Here is a 16,036-nt window from a genome sequence, read left to right as displayed (position 1 = left end):
GCATCCATTGTAGAGAAGAAGCGTTTCTATTCAGCTTGTCCAGAATGGCTAACAATGACCAGTAATAGACATTCCGCCATTTTTCTTTATTTGATGCTCTGTGCTTGGGGTTTGAGACACAGCTGACGTTATTCACTGAACGGGCCTTCTCACGCCGTTTTAGCAGATCTAGAGGCATATTTACAAGCCCCTATCGCCACCACAACGTCACTTTTCAGGACGTTGTAGTGGCGATAGGGACTTCACCTTCTTTACAAGGCAGCGTAAAGCCACTTGTTGTGGCTTAACGTTGCTTGTAAATAAGGCACCCTTTCCCACTAAGCTTGAAAGGGGAGGGCAATGGGTGTTACGGTGGGCGTTCCACAGTAACACCCATTGAATTTGAGGCTGCCCCCTATTTACAAGCGCAGCGTAAACAGGAAGCAGTGCCAAAATTAAGACCTGGGAAAACCTGGTCTTAACCAGGTGAGACAAGGAGAAATTTTGATTTCTCCTCGTTTTTGCTGTTTTCATGTGTGCTCTGTTGTCGCACAAAGAAACAGCAAAACACCATTGATTGTTTATGTGCAGGCAGGTGTCCCTTCCTGCACATGAACAATCATTAAAAAAAAATAATGTTTTGAAATTTCTATCTGTGCTGCATTAAGCAGGACAAAGAGATGTTACAAAACAACATGTATAGCTCGTTTATGAGCAGGAAGGGAGACCTTCCTGCCCATAAACAATCTTCCCCTCAATGTAGACATTCTTGCACTATAGTGCAAGGGTGTCTAAGTTGGCGCTAGCTGCTAAATTTGGCACTAGCTCAAGGGCAAATACAGGGATGCACCATATCGTTGTACATATGGTGCCACCGTGCGTTTCAGAAGTGGCCGAGAGCGGCGTTAGAAAGGCTAACCCTGCACTCTGTCACTTTTTAGTAAATATGACCCCTAGTCTCTGCTTGGCATGTGTAGTGCGAAGCGTCATACACCAGGTCCCGCTTCTTAATCTCTCTCTCTAGACCTCTTTCTGCCTCTCACACCTGCAAAAATACCATAAGCACAACTTATACAGCGTCATCTCATCACAACTTTAAACACAAACTGTAGAAGAAAGACATTTGAAGCACACTCATGTTGTCGCATGCAGACAGGCAAGAATGCATTCCCTCATGAGATGATGGTGTGAGACACAGTTTCCATCGATCTATATACTACACAACCCTACTGACACTTGTAAGTATTGTATTGTTGCATCAATATAGCACTTCAGTATCCTTTGTGGTGTGCCCCAGACATTGCCAGACGAGCAGTGGCATAGCGTGGGGAGGGCCACAGGGCCGGTTCCCCCAGACGTAAAATTCTTAGGGGCATTTTTAGGGATGCAAAATTTGAATAGGGGCGCAACATTTTAAAAGAAAAGTGAAAGGATACTTGCCTTGCCCCGGGCGCTGGCAACCCACGCTATGCCGCGAGACGGGGAGCATGGTCAGTGCATGGTAGTCAAAGTGTTGCATTTGTTGTGATCTTATGTAGGAAGCCTTTTAACTTCTTCTGCGAGGGACCAGAGGGACGCTGTTACTGAGGGCACGAGTCGGGGGTACACGCGGGTGGACGGCGTCCACTCACTTTTTTCACAGGGTGGACGCTGTCCTCCCTACCAAGAAGTTGGGCCCCACTGAAAAAGATGCTGAATTTGTCCCGGTGTAACTTCCAAACACCTGGACAGTTTCAGCAGCGCATGCACGTTGTTATTTGCTCTCGATCCGCAACAACGTACATGCGGGGAAGGGATGACGCAACAACGTGCATGCGGTGAAGGGATGAGGCTGTCTTTTTTCGGACTCCTGCTGGGCCCAGAACAAAGGCCGAATTTGAGGGGTCATCAGGCCTCCCTTTGTTTGAGTCTCTTGGCTGGCAGCAGTCAGGAGCCTCCTCACACCTAGAAGCAAATGCAGCAGAAGGGAAACAAGGGCTCATACCTTGGTAGCACTTCACACATACTTAGGAGAGGCAGCTTTTCACTTTGCTCAGGCTCTGTTTAGGGGATATGCATGCACTGTAAGAAGTCAGATGTGTTGATCTTTCCCAGTATTTGCACAAAATAAATAGCATTTATATAGCGCATACTACCCGTGAGGAGGCGTTGTAATCATTTAAATAATTAAAATAGCACTATTTTTTCTTTTAAAGCACGATGGGTAGAGGAAGCTTTACACTGACAAAAGGCAACATTGGTTTATGTGAAGCTTACAAAAGTGTGAATCTTATGCCTAAATGAATCTGCTCAAATGTACTCATGATAGACCTGCTAAACATATATGTGAGAGCTTAAGATCTGATGTCACTTCTTGTGATGCCACTTCCTGTGATGTCACGCGCCACGATGTCACACGCCTTGATGCCTCTTGCATACTGATCAATTAGGTTAGTCCCCCCACTTCTTTTTTAGGACTTGTGCCCTGCTGTTACTGTGTCTGCAGGAGCTACACTAGCGGCATGATGGGCGAGGAGGTGCAAGAGACAGACATGAGGATAAGCAACAACCGAGCCATAGGTGAGAGCGGCAGCAGGGGACTGTATGTGGACACTATTAAAGGGGGAGGAGGGTAACCAGAGAAGACCCAGTAACCCTTATGGCCAAATGCACAAGGAGCCAAACGAGTAAAATGAGGCCAACCAGGAAATAAAGGAAGCTGGTGACTTGAGCAGCAATGCAGCTTTGCAAAGGGAGGGATGCTGCCTTCTGCTGACCTAATACACTTCATGTGCGAGGTTAGAAGTGGAAGAGCAACCAAGGTTAGCAACCTGAGCACAGACTGTGCAATCCTTGAAGGCCTAGATTGCACCTTGTAATGCTAGGCCGGATGAAGCTAAAACTAGGCAGGCGGTCATGCCCTCAGCTTGTCTCATGTTTCTGAAGGATCTTGAAGATACATGGGGACACGTTGTGCAAGTCATAGAGGGGTCAAGGCTCACACCCTGCCCACATCGGCACCTTGCACATGCGAGGGTGAGAGGCAAAGCACCTGATAGGTTGCCGCCCTTAATAGGAGAGCAAAAATGCCTGCCCCGGGTTACCTTTCTCATGCGAGGCCCAAAACTTTATTTCTTAGATCTCTGAGACTGTTTAGTTTTCTAATTAAAATGAGGAAGCATCCGCCTGGCAGTCTAGAATTTCCCCCAGACAACTTTCAAGACTTTCAAGGGAAAGACAATTTAGGGTTCAACAGAGAGGATATGGGGAAAGGAGACTCATCCTGCTTCCATTGTTTCACTAGGACAGCAGCACTAAGTAGGTCAGGTAAATCTTATTTTATGTAGTCTTAGTACAACGCTATGCTGACCTGCAAGCGTTATGAAAAAGTTGTTTTATATGTGCCTCCAAAAGTTAACTTTCATGCCAATCTCCTCTGCCGGGCCCATTCCTCCCACCCCCACTCTAACAGCAACTCCGTTCTCACTTCTAGCAAGACGTCTTTGATCCAAACAATAGTAGCCAAAAAAGGTGTCATTTTCTGATTTAGGCAACAGTTGGAAAATGGGCCTCTCCGAAGGGTCACCCCAAACTTTTTGCCTTCCTTCTCCTATTTTTCTGACCTCGCTTATGGCTTTAAGACTCTGAGCACTTTACCACTGCTAAAGTTCAATTTGATTGCACATGTTTGGCATCTTTCCTTTACTTGTAAATCACTAGTAAAGTGGTATACCATATACTCAGGGACTGTACTTCAAATGCTACTAGTGGGTCTGCAGCACTGATTGTGCCACCCACAAAAGTATCCTTTTAAACCTGTCTAAGGCCTGCCACTGCAGGCCCTGTGGGTACAGTTTACTGCCAATCTGACTTGGTATTTAAAACTACTTGCCAAGCCTTAAAATCCCCTTTTATTACATGTCACTAAAAAGTGCCATATCACTGCCTCACTCCTCTTTCCCCCACCACTCTCTCCCACAGCCGCACAGGACACTACATAAAACGAAACCCACGCAAGTCACTCCAATAACTCTACCTCCTCTCTCGACACTCATCATGCCCTCAAGGAAGCACTCAAGAATGACACCCCTAACTCTAACCCCGTCACTCACAACCCACTTTTCCCCCACCCCAGCTGACACCGAATTTGGTGCATCTAGTAGCCCACTGATCCGCACCACTACTCCAAGCTCACTAATGAGATTCGAGTCACCCACCGAGCCACTCACCAGTCGAACTCTGCTCACCAGCTCACACCAAAAGCACACCACTATCCATACCCCTTCTTCAATTACTCCCATAATCCCTAGCCCCATACACAAGCCCAGACATCCTGGGACACCAACCAAAGTACGCATGCCCCGAACTCCCACCTCTCAGACCCGATAATGAAGCAATACACCCCACTGCTGGGGGGTGTGTGAGGGTCTCTTTTCAGAAAGGAGGAAACTTCCTCCTGCCTCTAAGTGTGTGACCCACTGCACACCCTCAAAACATCGACCTACAGTGCTCGCTAGGAACTGCATACCCTGCTGTGTTCATGTACTCCTGGGCATGTATGCTGGACCTGGATAAATATTGCCTATAGTTCTCCCTTTTTTGTTCAATCATATATCAGTACCACCACAACGATGGAAGACAACACCACAATGAACGTTCACCTTCTTTACCACCTACCAGGAAGCGCAGTCTCCTTTGGCAAACACCTAGCTGATCTAATTACACACAGCTCACTCTCACACCCTACCTTCATCCTAGGTGACTTCAATCTTCACTGGAACGATGAAAGCACTACCCTAATACAATCTTTAAATTACCTCTTACTCAGTAAACACCTCGCCCAGCACTACAGACTTCAAACCCACAACAAAGGCTGCACCTTAGATGCTATCATAGCGCATGAGGAAACACTTGCTATTGACAACATCCCCCCAGTCGAATGGTTGGACCACCACTCCATTTTTTTCCGCATCAACAAAGTGCCTTCCTACCCAACTTGCTCGCAAAAAACCTTCCAATGGACAAGAAATATAAGGCAAATTCCACTAGCGGTCCTTGAAGAAAGAATGTTTGCTCAACTACACCCCCATCCAAGAACCTCACTACAACCAAACTCACTAATAGCTACAATTCAATGGTGTCCTCCATCCTGGACCAAGTAGCCCCTCAAACACTAAAAACGATGGGAAACACACCATTAAAGATCTTGGTTCAACAAAAACCTCGACGTCGAAGGACGACAGCTCAGAACAGTGGAAAGACTCTGGAGAAAGATCCATCCACAACCCACGTGGAGCAGCTTGGGAGAGAACACAGGAAATATAATACATGCCATGAACGAAAAAGCCTTCTTCTTCCTCAATGCCCTGGACAAAGCAAAATAAGCCCAGAGAACTCTTCAACATCATCAAACATCAAACCGTCAAAACAGCACCAAAATATCCTCTGATATCCAGAGAAAGGTGTTACAAATTTGCCAAGTTCTTCAACAATAAAATCACAAAAATAGGGCCTTCCCTTGATGATCACAACTAGTCCTCCAAGGAGAACCCCCTTTCCAGTAATGAAGTTAACAACCCCCACCACATGATCACCCTTTCATCCACTACACCGCAAGACAACAATGGATGCAATAGACCCCAAAGGGCACAACACAGCTTCTAGGAACTGGAAGGTATTCTGCCCACTTTCGGAGGCGGACATATCCACTGTGCTGTCTATGTCTAAACCTTCCTCCCACCTATCTGACCCCCTCCCAGCCTCCTTTGCAAAAAAACTTAACCATGCACTAACCCCCCCCTCTGGACTAAAATTATAACCCGGTTGCTGATGACTGGAGTGATGCCTGACTGTCTAAAACTTGGGCAAGTCATGCCTCTACTTAAAAAATGGAAGCAGACTAAAATGACTTAAATAACTTCTGACCTGTTTCCAATCTCCCTTCCCTAGCCAAAATTCTAGAGAGATGTGTTATCTCGCAACTCAACAAATACACTGAAAGCAACAATCTTGTGAACCCTGGGTTCAGAAAAGGATGCAGCACGGAAACAGCTATTTTGAGCATAGTAGATGACCTTCACAAATCCCTGGATGTAGACCGTTGTTGCCTACTCATACCCCTTGACCTATTAGCGGCCTTTGGCATGGTCGGTCACAAGCTCCCTCAGACATCCCTCCAAACAAAAAATGGTGCAAAGGGAGTCATGCTACGCTGGTTCACATCTTTCCTAAAAAACTGCTCTCAACAAATAAAAATAATCAACCACAACTCTGCTACAGCAGCAGTAACCTGGGGTGTCCCGCAAGGCTCCGTCCTCTCGCCCACTTTGTTTAATATCTAATATGGAAACCCTTACCATCATCCTCAATGAAGCAAAAATCCCCTTCCATCTATACCCAGATGACACCCAGCTATACATGGAAATCTCCTCATTAGAAAACATACACCGGCTTAACTCCACCCTCAAAGTAGTCCAACACTGGCTATCTCGTAACCACCTAAAACTTAACCAAGACAAGACCGAAATTCTCCTTATATCAAATCAGAAGTGTCACCCCAGATGCAAGATTGGATAAACTCCATAGATGCTCTTAACTGCAATCAAACCCTAGCTATCCCTGTCAAATCATCACTAGGAATCACAGTGGACCCCAAACTGACCATGAAAAATCACATAAAGAATAGTGCAAAAAGTGCTTTTTACAACCTGAAACTAGGGGTGTGCGTAATTTGCGAAATTTGCGCACTATCGCAAAAATGTCAAAAATCCCCGCGATCACGCGGAAATATTGCAAAGACGCGGATGTTTTTCCTCCGCCCGTTCGTGATATTTTCTGAGTGATCGCGGCTTGCCAACTTACCCATGCGGCCATCTTGTTTTCACTTGTCCCGCCCGCCCGCGATGCTTACTTCCTGTTCCAAGTCGCGCAATGCATCTTCGTGCCCGTTCGCGGTACGTATTTCCTGTTCCAGAAAGCTTTTACTTGTTAGCGCCGCTTTTTGCATGCTCAGGGAGAAAATATCGCGCGAACTTGCGCACGTGGTCGCAATGGGCGCGGCCATCTTGTTTTTCACTCTTTTGATTGTTTCTGGGGCCTGATTTTGAATCCTCCCTGTATCTTTGCAATTCTTTGTTTCCAGCCGCTTTTTTAAAATCTTTGTTATTTATTATCTCTCTAACTATTTTCCTGCTTCTATATTTTTGGTTTTTGTCTACTTTTTTTGAGTTGTTTAGCTACTTTTTCACTCTTTTTCTATTCCCTTTTATTTCCTTTACTTACTTTTTAAATGTTATTACCTTTTCTTTCCCGCCCAGTCTCTCTCTCTCCCCAGAACCATGCCAAAGGGTAGGGCTCACCACAGCCAGAGCCGCGACCGCCTTCCTTGCGGAAGGCGGCGCCCACAAGGGGAGCAGGCACGGGCCTTATTTGGGGAGGTGGAGTTGGCTGCACTTATCTTTTTGTGCAGCGCCACCTCCCCCCTACCCTCGCAGCAGGTGGCAGGCCTGGGTCCGGATTCGGGCTCCGGGAGCGTCAACAGCTCTGGGGGAAGGTGCGCCGGGCAGTGTTCCACTGCTCTGGGGTCCGGCGCAACCAGGCGCAGTTGACGCACCGGTGGTCCAACATCCTGCACCGTGAGCAGGACCTGCTGGACCTGCTAGGAGTGGAGGTCCCGGGTCTTGGTGAGTAACTATTTAATTATTACTACTTTGTGTCTGTTCTTCTACTCTGTGTTATACATTGCGAATATCTTTTTTTCTTCCAACCAGCTAGAATGTTGCTGCTTACATTCCAGGTTAATTAGGTTTACAAGTCTTCTGTGATTAATATGACACAGGTGCTCCTCTGTGCTACTACTAATCTTACTTGTTTGCAACTTTGCGTTTGCGCTCGCTTAGCGTGATTATGTAAGTTTATTTTTGAGAAATTAAGTTATGTAATGCTATAGTGACTCTAGTCCTTACTTTGTCCTGTCACTAATGGAAGCAGACTAAAATGACTTAAATAACTTCTGACCTGTTTCCAATCTCCCTTCCCTAGCCAAAATTCTAGAGAGATGTGTTATCTCGCAACTCAACAAATACACTGAAAGCAACAATCTTGTGAACCCTGGGTTCAGAAAAGGATGCAGCACGGAAACAGCTATTTTGAGCATAGTAGATGACCTTCACAAATCCCTGGATGTAGACCGTTGTTGCCTACTCATACCCCTTGACCTATTAGCGGCCTTTGGCATGGTCGGTCACAAGCTCCCTCAGACATCCCTCCAAACAAAAAATGGTGCAAAGGGAGTCATGCTACGCTGGTTCACATCTTTCCTAAAAAACTGCTCTCAACAAATAAAAATAATCAACCACAACTCTGCTACAGCAGCAGTAACCTGGGGTGTCCCGCAAGGCTCCGTCCTCTCGCCCACTTTGTTTAATATCTAATATGGAAACCCTTACCATCATCCTCAATGAAGCAAAAATCCCCTTCCATCTATACCCAGATGACACCCAGCTATACATGGAAATCTCCTCATTAGAAAACATACACCGGCTTAACTCCACCCTCAAAGTAGTCCAACACTGGCTATCTCGTAACCACCTAAAACTTAACCAAGACAAGACCGAAATTCTCCTTATATCAAATCAGAAGTGTCACCCCAGATGCAAGATTGGATAAACTCCATAGATGCTCTTAACTGCAATCAAACCCTAGCTATCCCTGTCAAATCATCACTAGGAATCACAGTGGACCCCAAACTGACCATGAAAAATCACATAAAGAATAGTGCAAAAAGTGCTTTTTACAACCTGAAACTAGGGGTGTGCGTAATTTGCGAAATTTGCGCACTATCGCAAAAATGTCAAAAATCCCCGCGATCACGCGGAAATATTGCAAAGACGCGGATGTTTTTCCTCCGCCCGTTCGTGATATTTTCTGAGTGATCGCGGCTTGCCAACTTACCCATGCGGCCATCTTGTTTTCACTTGTCCCGCCCGCCCGCGATGCTTACTTCCTGTTCCAAGTCGCGCAATGCATCTTCGTGCCCGTTCGCGGTACGTATTTCCTGTTCCAGAAAGCTTTTACTTGTTAGCGCCGCTTTTTGCATGCTCAGGGAGAAAATATCGCGCGAACTTGCGCACGTGGTCGCAATGGGCGCGGCCATCTTGTTTTTCACTCTTTTGATTGTTTCTGGGGCCTGATTTTGAATCCTCCCTGTATCTTTGCAATTCTTTGTTTCCAGCCGCTTTTTTAAAATCTTTGTTATTTATTATCTCTCTAACTATTTTCCTGCTTCTATATTTTTGGTTTTTGTCTACTTTTTTTGAGTTGTTTAGCTACTTTTTCACTCTTTTTCTATTCCCTTTTATTTCCTTTACTTACTTTTTAAATGTTATTACCTTTTCTTTCCCGCCCAGTCTCTCTCTCTCCCCAGAACCATGCCAAAGGGTAGGGCTCACCACAGCCAGAGCCGCGACCGCCTTCCTTGCGGAAGGCGGCGCCCACAAGGGGAGCAGGCACGGGCCTTATTTGGGGAGGTGGAGTTGGCTGCACTTATCTTTTTGTGCAGCGCCACCTCCCCCCTACCCTCGCAGCAGGTGGCAGGCCTGGGTCCGGATTCGGGCTCCGGGAGCGTCAACAGCTCTGGGGGAAGGTGCGCCGGGCAGTGTTCCACTGCTCTGGGGTCCGGCGCAACCAGGCGCAGTTGACGCACCGGTGGTCCAACATCCTGCACCGTGAGCAGGACCTGCTGGACCTGCTAGGAGTGGAGGTCCCGGGTCTTGGTGAGTAACTATTTAATTATTACTACTTTGTGTCTGTTCTTCTACTCTGTGTTATACATTGCGAATATCTTTTTTTCTTCCAACCAGCTAGAATGTTGCTGCTTACATTCCAGGTTAATTAGGTTTACAAGTCTTCTGTGATTAATATGACACAGGTGCTCCTCTGTGCTACTACTAATCTTACTTGTTTGCAACTTTGCGTTTGCGCTCGCTTAGCGTGATTATGTAAGTTTATTTTTGAGAAATTAAGTTATGTAATGCTATAGTGACTCTAGTCCTTACTTTGTCCTGTCACTAAGAGATAGGGGCGGATTGATACTTAGGTTTAGTTACTTTGTATGAGTTTGTAATTTTTTTTGCGGTATGCATGATGCCCCCTCAGTTATGTCACATGCTGCTGGTACCCCAGTCTTTATTAGAACCTTTTCTAGTTTGTTCAATGAGTGGTGGTAATAGGCTTTGCACTAGCAGAACATCAGCATCAATTAATCAACCAAAAATTTGGTGTATACAAAAAATGTAGTCATGTGTCCTCAGGCCCGGACTGGTAAGTCCGGGCACCGGGCAATCCCCCGGTCGGCTGGAGGGGGGTGGGGGCCGGTTTTGTGAGAGGGGGCCGGTTCTATTGCTGGGGCCGATTTGGCCGTTTGGAACCGATCCCTGCATGAGTCAGAAAGACAGTCATTATTAGTCATTACGAACAGCCAGGCATTACCATCTCTTTCCTCCTTTCGTTTTTTTTGCTTCTCTGTGAAATGGATCCAAAAACAGAAATACAGTCTTGCCAAGTTTCACGCATTAGGCGTATGCGTATTTCACCGCGCATGCGCAGTTGCAACAATTAAACCTTTCGCGATCACACGTCTTTCTGAGCTCCCCAACACAGCCACCGCGCTTTTTACCCTACGCACGCACCAGCGTGATTAATCATGTGAGCGGCGCCGTAACAGAGTTCTCTGTGCCATGGTATTTATCTCCGTAAAACACTTGAGGGTCCTGACCGGCGGCGGAAACTGGAGTTGCTCCTCAACAGCCTTAGAAGCACACCAGCCCCTCACAAAGTAAGTTGCGCCTCTCAGGGCCGTGCAAGCTGGGTGTGGCTGAGGCTCAGTGGCTGGCTGCGTGTGGGGATGCCTGTCCCCACACGCATGCTGTGTGGGGACAGGGGCATGCGACCTTCCTTAGCACCGAAAAACCCCTGTCACTTCCCTTGCGTGCTTGTGGCTCACCTAACTCCCCCAGTCAAGCCTTCACGAGACTCGAATAACACCCCCACTTAAACTTAACAAGAAAAATGCACTACATCCACCCCCGCTGTCTCATGCTGCTATGTAGTCATTTTGAAGACTGTCTTTGAGAGACAACAATTTTATTTAACCCCGGGTCATTGGCCTATCAAAACTCCCTAGAAAGAGGGTTGAGAGCAGTTCCTATGGAGCTTTCCCAGTGCAAAGGGCGCATAATGTTCATGAAAAAGAGTGGAATTATGCTTATTAGACAAAATTTGCTTGGACAGTATCTTGCGTGAAAACTATAAGAGGGCAAGGCTTCTGTACATAATTCTCGTAAGACATCTCTGCCTTTTCTTACTCAAGCATAACGTTTCTCGTGACTGTAGCACACATCACTTTAACAGTTCCTGGGAGACACTTTTTTAACTGGGATAAGCCTCCCACAGGATGATATTACACACAAAAAATAATTGCTTAAATAAACAAGCATATGCAATGCAGTAAGTCTTGCATTGCTGAAACGTTGAGCTATTGGTGCTCCATTATTAATTGCAATGCCAATAGCTGAAACTTTCAGTAATGCGAGACCTATTGCTTTGCAAATGCTTTTTTTAATTGCAGCTTGTAATATTTTACTTCTGTTGTGGGTGCATGCATTTTAAGCTCTATGCCTATGGGTTGGAGTAGCTTGTATGTGCATGCTGCAAAATATCTGTTGTTCAAGGCTGGCCTTTTCTCTTTCATTATATGCAGTGCTTTAAAGGGAAAAAATAAGTGCAGGTACTCACCAAAAGGAGCAGTGGGCGGAGTTTAGGGCGGGGCTAAGGGGGAACAAGGGGCGGGGTTAGCTTTTTGACCGTGCCAAGGTTGTATGCACGAAATCTGCATGCATTTTATTACCCGCCTAAGGATTACATGCTGCTTCAGCCTGCCTTAAATCGAACCGGTGGCCTACAGCCCACTGAGCCATCTGTCCAGTACTGGTACTCTTTTGTAACATGCACACGTCACTTTTCTTTTGTAACATACTGTTTGCTACCTCTTACATTTTGTTTGCTTTAGATACTTGCGCAAGTGCCACCATTGCTTCATGTAACGTTTGTTCTTGTGCTGGAGTGTCTGCCATTTATTGCAGTACTATACCTCTACTTGTACTTTTTATGCTTTTGTAACCTGCACACGTCACTTTCTCCTCCTGTAATGTACCGATTGCTACCTCTTGTATTTTGTTTGCTCACAATTGTCACTTTTGCCTTATGTAACTTAACGTTTGCTTTTGTAATTTGTTCACTTGTAATTTTCTCCGCGTGTATCATTACTGTTCCTATTGTGAAGCGCTCTGACACCTTCGGGTAAAGTCAGAGCTATATAAAAACGCATAAAATAAATAAGTCTCTCCTGGAACATTTGTAAACCAGAGTTAGGGCCAGAGCTGACAACGTCTGTACTGGGGTACCAGGTGCCAATCTCCAAATTTTTGATTGGTCTTAAGGTCTGTCCAAGGTCGATGAAATAGGAATCAGCGAGTGTGGAAGTGGAAGTGTGCAAGAAAGCAATTCAGATGCGTGGCGACTGTAAAAGCCTTCCCATACGTTCTTTTGTTATGTCCCGAATAGTGCCTCCCACCGCCACCCATTAGATTTTACAGCCCCCTCTTAGCGCCCACTGTGAAAGATCTTTGGATAAGCAAATGACTCTGCAGACAGACCCCTGCTCTGATTTACAAAGCAGCTCACGCTGGGTCCTGGTGACGAGCTCCTGTGATTGATTCCGTGCAGTGCTTGAAAGGTGCTGCCGTAGTATAACTTGAGGGATAAAGGGAGCGCGCTGCCTCGGATAAAGTCAGATCCCCATGAGTACCGGTACTCTCTATCTTCTGGAACAAAGTGCCGGTACTCAAGGGGAGAAAATGAAGAAGTGCCGGTACTCAGTACAGGCGAGTACCGGCCCATTTAAAGCACTGATTATATCCATGTGACTCCTTATGCCACTGTTTCACTCTCAAAGCGTGCAGTTTTATTATGTACCCATTATGCCTGATTGCAAAACACACAAGCAACAGAGCTACAGGCAGCAACGGACAAGGCTGCATCACACCACCAAATGTGTGCAAGATTAAAAAAGCTTGCTTGTAACAGAGCATGAACAGTAGCATGAAACTGACGTGATGCCACTTTCTTTCCTTTTGTCTCAGAGAGCTAAATGGGAGCTGGAATGAGCAGGAAGGGTGCAAGTAAATACTGCACAAGTGAAATGCACTTCTAAAAGAAATATTAAAAAAAACAAAAGGGCCGAAAATGAAGGTTGTAAAGCAAATCTATAGGCAGTGGAAGAGAGAGGCGTGGGAGGGGTGTGGAAGTGCTCACTGTGACGTAGGAGAGGGTGAAACCGGGGCCGCCTACAGTCTGAGGCCCCGGCCCGTGTGATTTTACCTGCTGGATTTTCATCAGGTCACCCAAGACATCTGAGAACTGGAAAACCTGGCCAGTTATGAAAAGACAGAGTGATAATGCTCCAGGGAATATCTGTCTGTCAGACTTGTAATCAGGCCCTTAGTATTAATGTATGCAAGGCCACAGCTTTCATGAGTGCAGCAGGAGCAGTGGCACCGGGACTCAGGCGTGAGAGGAATCTATTACTCCTGGTTATGACTGCCTCCGTCTGCCTTGCCATGGACTGAAAAATGCGCCAGGCTAGTTGGATTTCTTACCATCGTGGGTGCATTATGCCGTCCAATTTAAAAAACCGAACTTCATGACTAGGGATTTGGACTTAAGAGTGGAAACAGCTTTTTGGCGCACCCAAATACCTCTTTGTTACACAAAAAGTTTGTGAGCCAGACCCTGAATGGAAGGATATGTAATTCACCTCATTATTTCAAGGAAACAGTTTAGGCACAGAAGAAAGCTAAACAGTGGATTATTTTTCATATATCATTATATAGTATGAAGTATTGACATTTAGAATATTTCTGTAATGTCATATCCCACACTATAGAAGAGAATAGTCCTACAGGACAGCTGGACTAATGTGACATAAGCTTTCCTAATGCCCTGTGATGCAGATGTGGCGGCCACTTTGTCGAATAGCAACATGGCCGTCTGAGCCAACGATCGTTTGGATGCATTCTTGGCGATTTTAACTAATGACATTTGAATATCAGCTATTCATTAATTAACAGTTTTTGACAACTTTAGAATGGCACTTTTTGCTATGACACACAAAAGGAAGGGCGATGCCTTCAGAATAGAAACGAATCATGACTGCCAGCAAGAAGAACAATAGTGACCAGAAGAGCAGGAGAATGATGGTGAACAAAGTCCCGCCATATGAGCGAATCAAAGAGACAGTGAATAATGCCTCATGAGAGTGTGAACGATGCAGTGAGGGTTGTCGCTAGACAATAAACGTCAACGACAAAGGAGAAAATAGTCACCTCAAACTGCTGGCAAGCTATCTCAGAATCCAGCACCATGGGATTTTGTAAGGGGACATTTAAAGCCTACTTGTCACATGCATAGTACAGGGCCATATTTCCCTCTGCATTCTGGGACTTGTAGTCCCGATGTCAGACTAGGATAAACGCTAATACAAGTACCAGCATGCACAGGAATGCCTTGGACCTGGAAGGGCCCTCACACACCCACTCTCCTCAGTGGCCTTTGAAGAGGATTCTCATTACACATGGGTTTTTAGTAATAACATCTTTTAGGCATGTGCTTACTGGCCAGTGCCTAAATAGTTGTCTTGCACAGTTTCATAATGAAACATTTCAGTTTAGAATTGGGTGGATTGGGTCAGCGGGAGATGGAATTGTGCAGGGCTGGGATAGTAGGTGGTGCTGTGGAATTGGAGTCGGTCAGCGGGAGGTGGTATTGTGCGGGGCTGGTTCAGTAGGTGGTGTGTGGAATTGGAGTCGGTCAGCAGGAGGTGGTATTGTGCTGGCTGGATCAGTAGGTGGTGTGTCGAATTGAAGTGGGTCAGTGGGAGGTTGTATTGTGCAGGGCTGGGACTGTAGGTGGCGTTGTAGAATCGTATGTTTTCTCTGCACCCCAAAGATGGCTGTATTTTTCTAACCACTTGGTGGCAGCTGCTGGCGGTGGCCATTCCTTGCTTTCGAGCCCGCGAGGCAATTGCTACGCCGCTGCTTGTGCTACATCAACGACTCGGACATTCTATTTTTAGCAGACTTTATTGCCGAAACACTTTGGTGGGCTGCGAACAATGATGAAGGATTCACTTTACTGTAAAAAAAAGACTGGATTAGTGACATGTGTGTTAACATCCCCCTTACCCCACAGGAATTGTCTATGACATTCGGAAAAAAATCTTTTTTATCAGCCAATAGTTCTGTATTCAAGGAATTTCAATAGATATTGGGCTGAAAAACATTTGCTCACCCTCAACAAGTTGGCACCTGGATTTATGACAGAAAGGAAAATGATGCTGCACCACCATAGGCTAACAAAATAACAAAAGGGGCCCCCGTGAGCAGACTCAACAACAGGCTCCATTTTTAAAAAGCGTGATACTGGCACTGGAGTGCTGAAACACATTGTACAAACCAATATTATATGACTGGCCTCGGAGCGAGCACACATCTATTGACATTTTCTACAAAATATCCTGCCAGGTGAATTTGTTTTCAACACGTTTCTATAACATGCTGGCTCCTGTGTCATGGTTATAAGAGGAAACAATACTGAATGGCTGGACCTCACCAATTAAAAGTTATTCAATTTACATGGAAAATTACTCAGCGCAATATATAAATATATAATTTCTAAGAATGGCACTTGTCCTTCACTTGTCATCAAAGAAAGCTAAAGAAATAAGCTCTGTTCTCTGTCCCGTTGCTGTAGCGCGCCATGCAGCTCGAGGCAAAGTTGGGACTGTCGCGTGATTTCTGATTCAGGACGCCGATGGGAAATCATTTTCAAACCAGGCTGTTTATGCAGTTCAGAAGGAACATATCAGCAAGATTCATTGGAACTTAAATGCGTTTCATATGGTGAAATCCTGAGAAACAGAAGGCTGGAGATGTAGAATTTCTGGATGTTCCCCCGGTGAAAA

Source organism: Lissotriton helveticus, chromosome 3_1 (genome assembly GCF_964261635.1).
Source record: "Lissotriton helveticus chromosome 3_1, aLisHel1.1, whole genome shotgun sequence".
NCBI classification, from domain to species: Eukaryota; Metazoa; Chordata; class Amphibia; order Caudata; family Salamandridae; genus Lissotriton; species Lissotriton helveticus.
Note: the sequence above shows the minus strand (reverse complement) of the source record.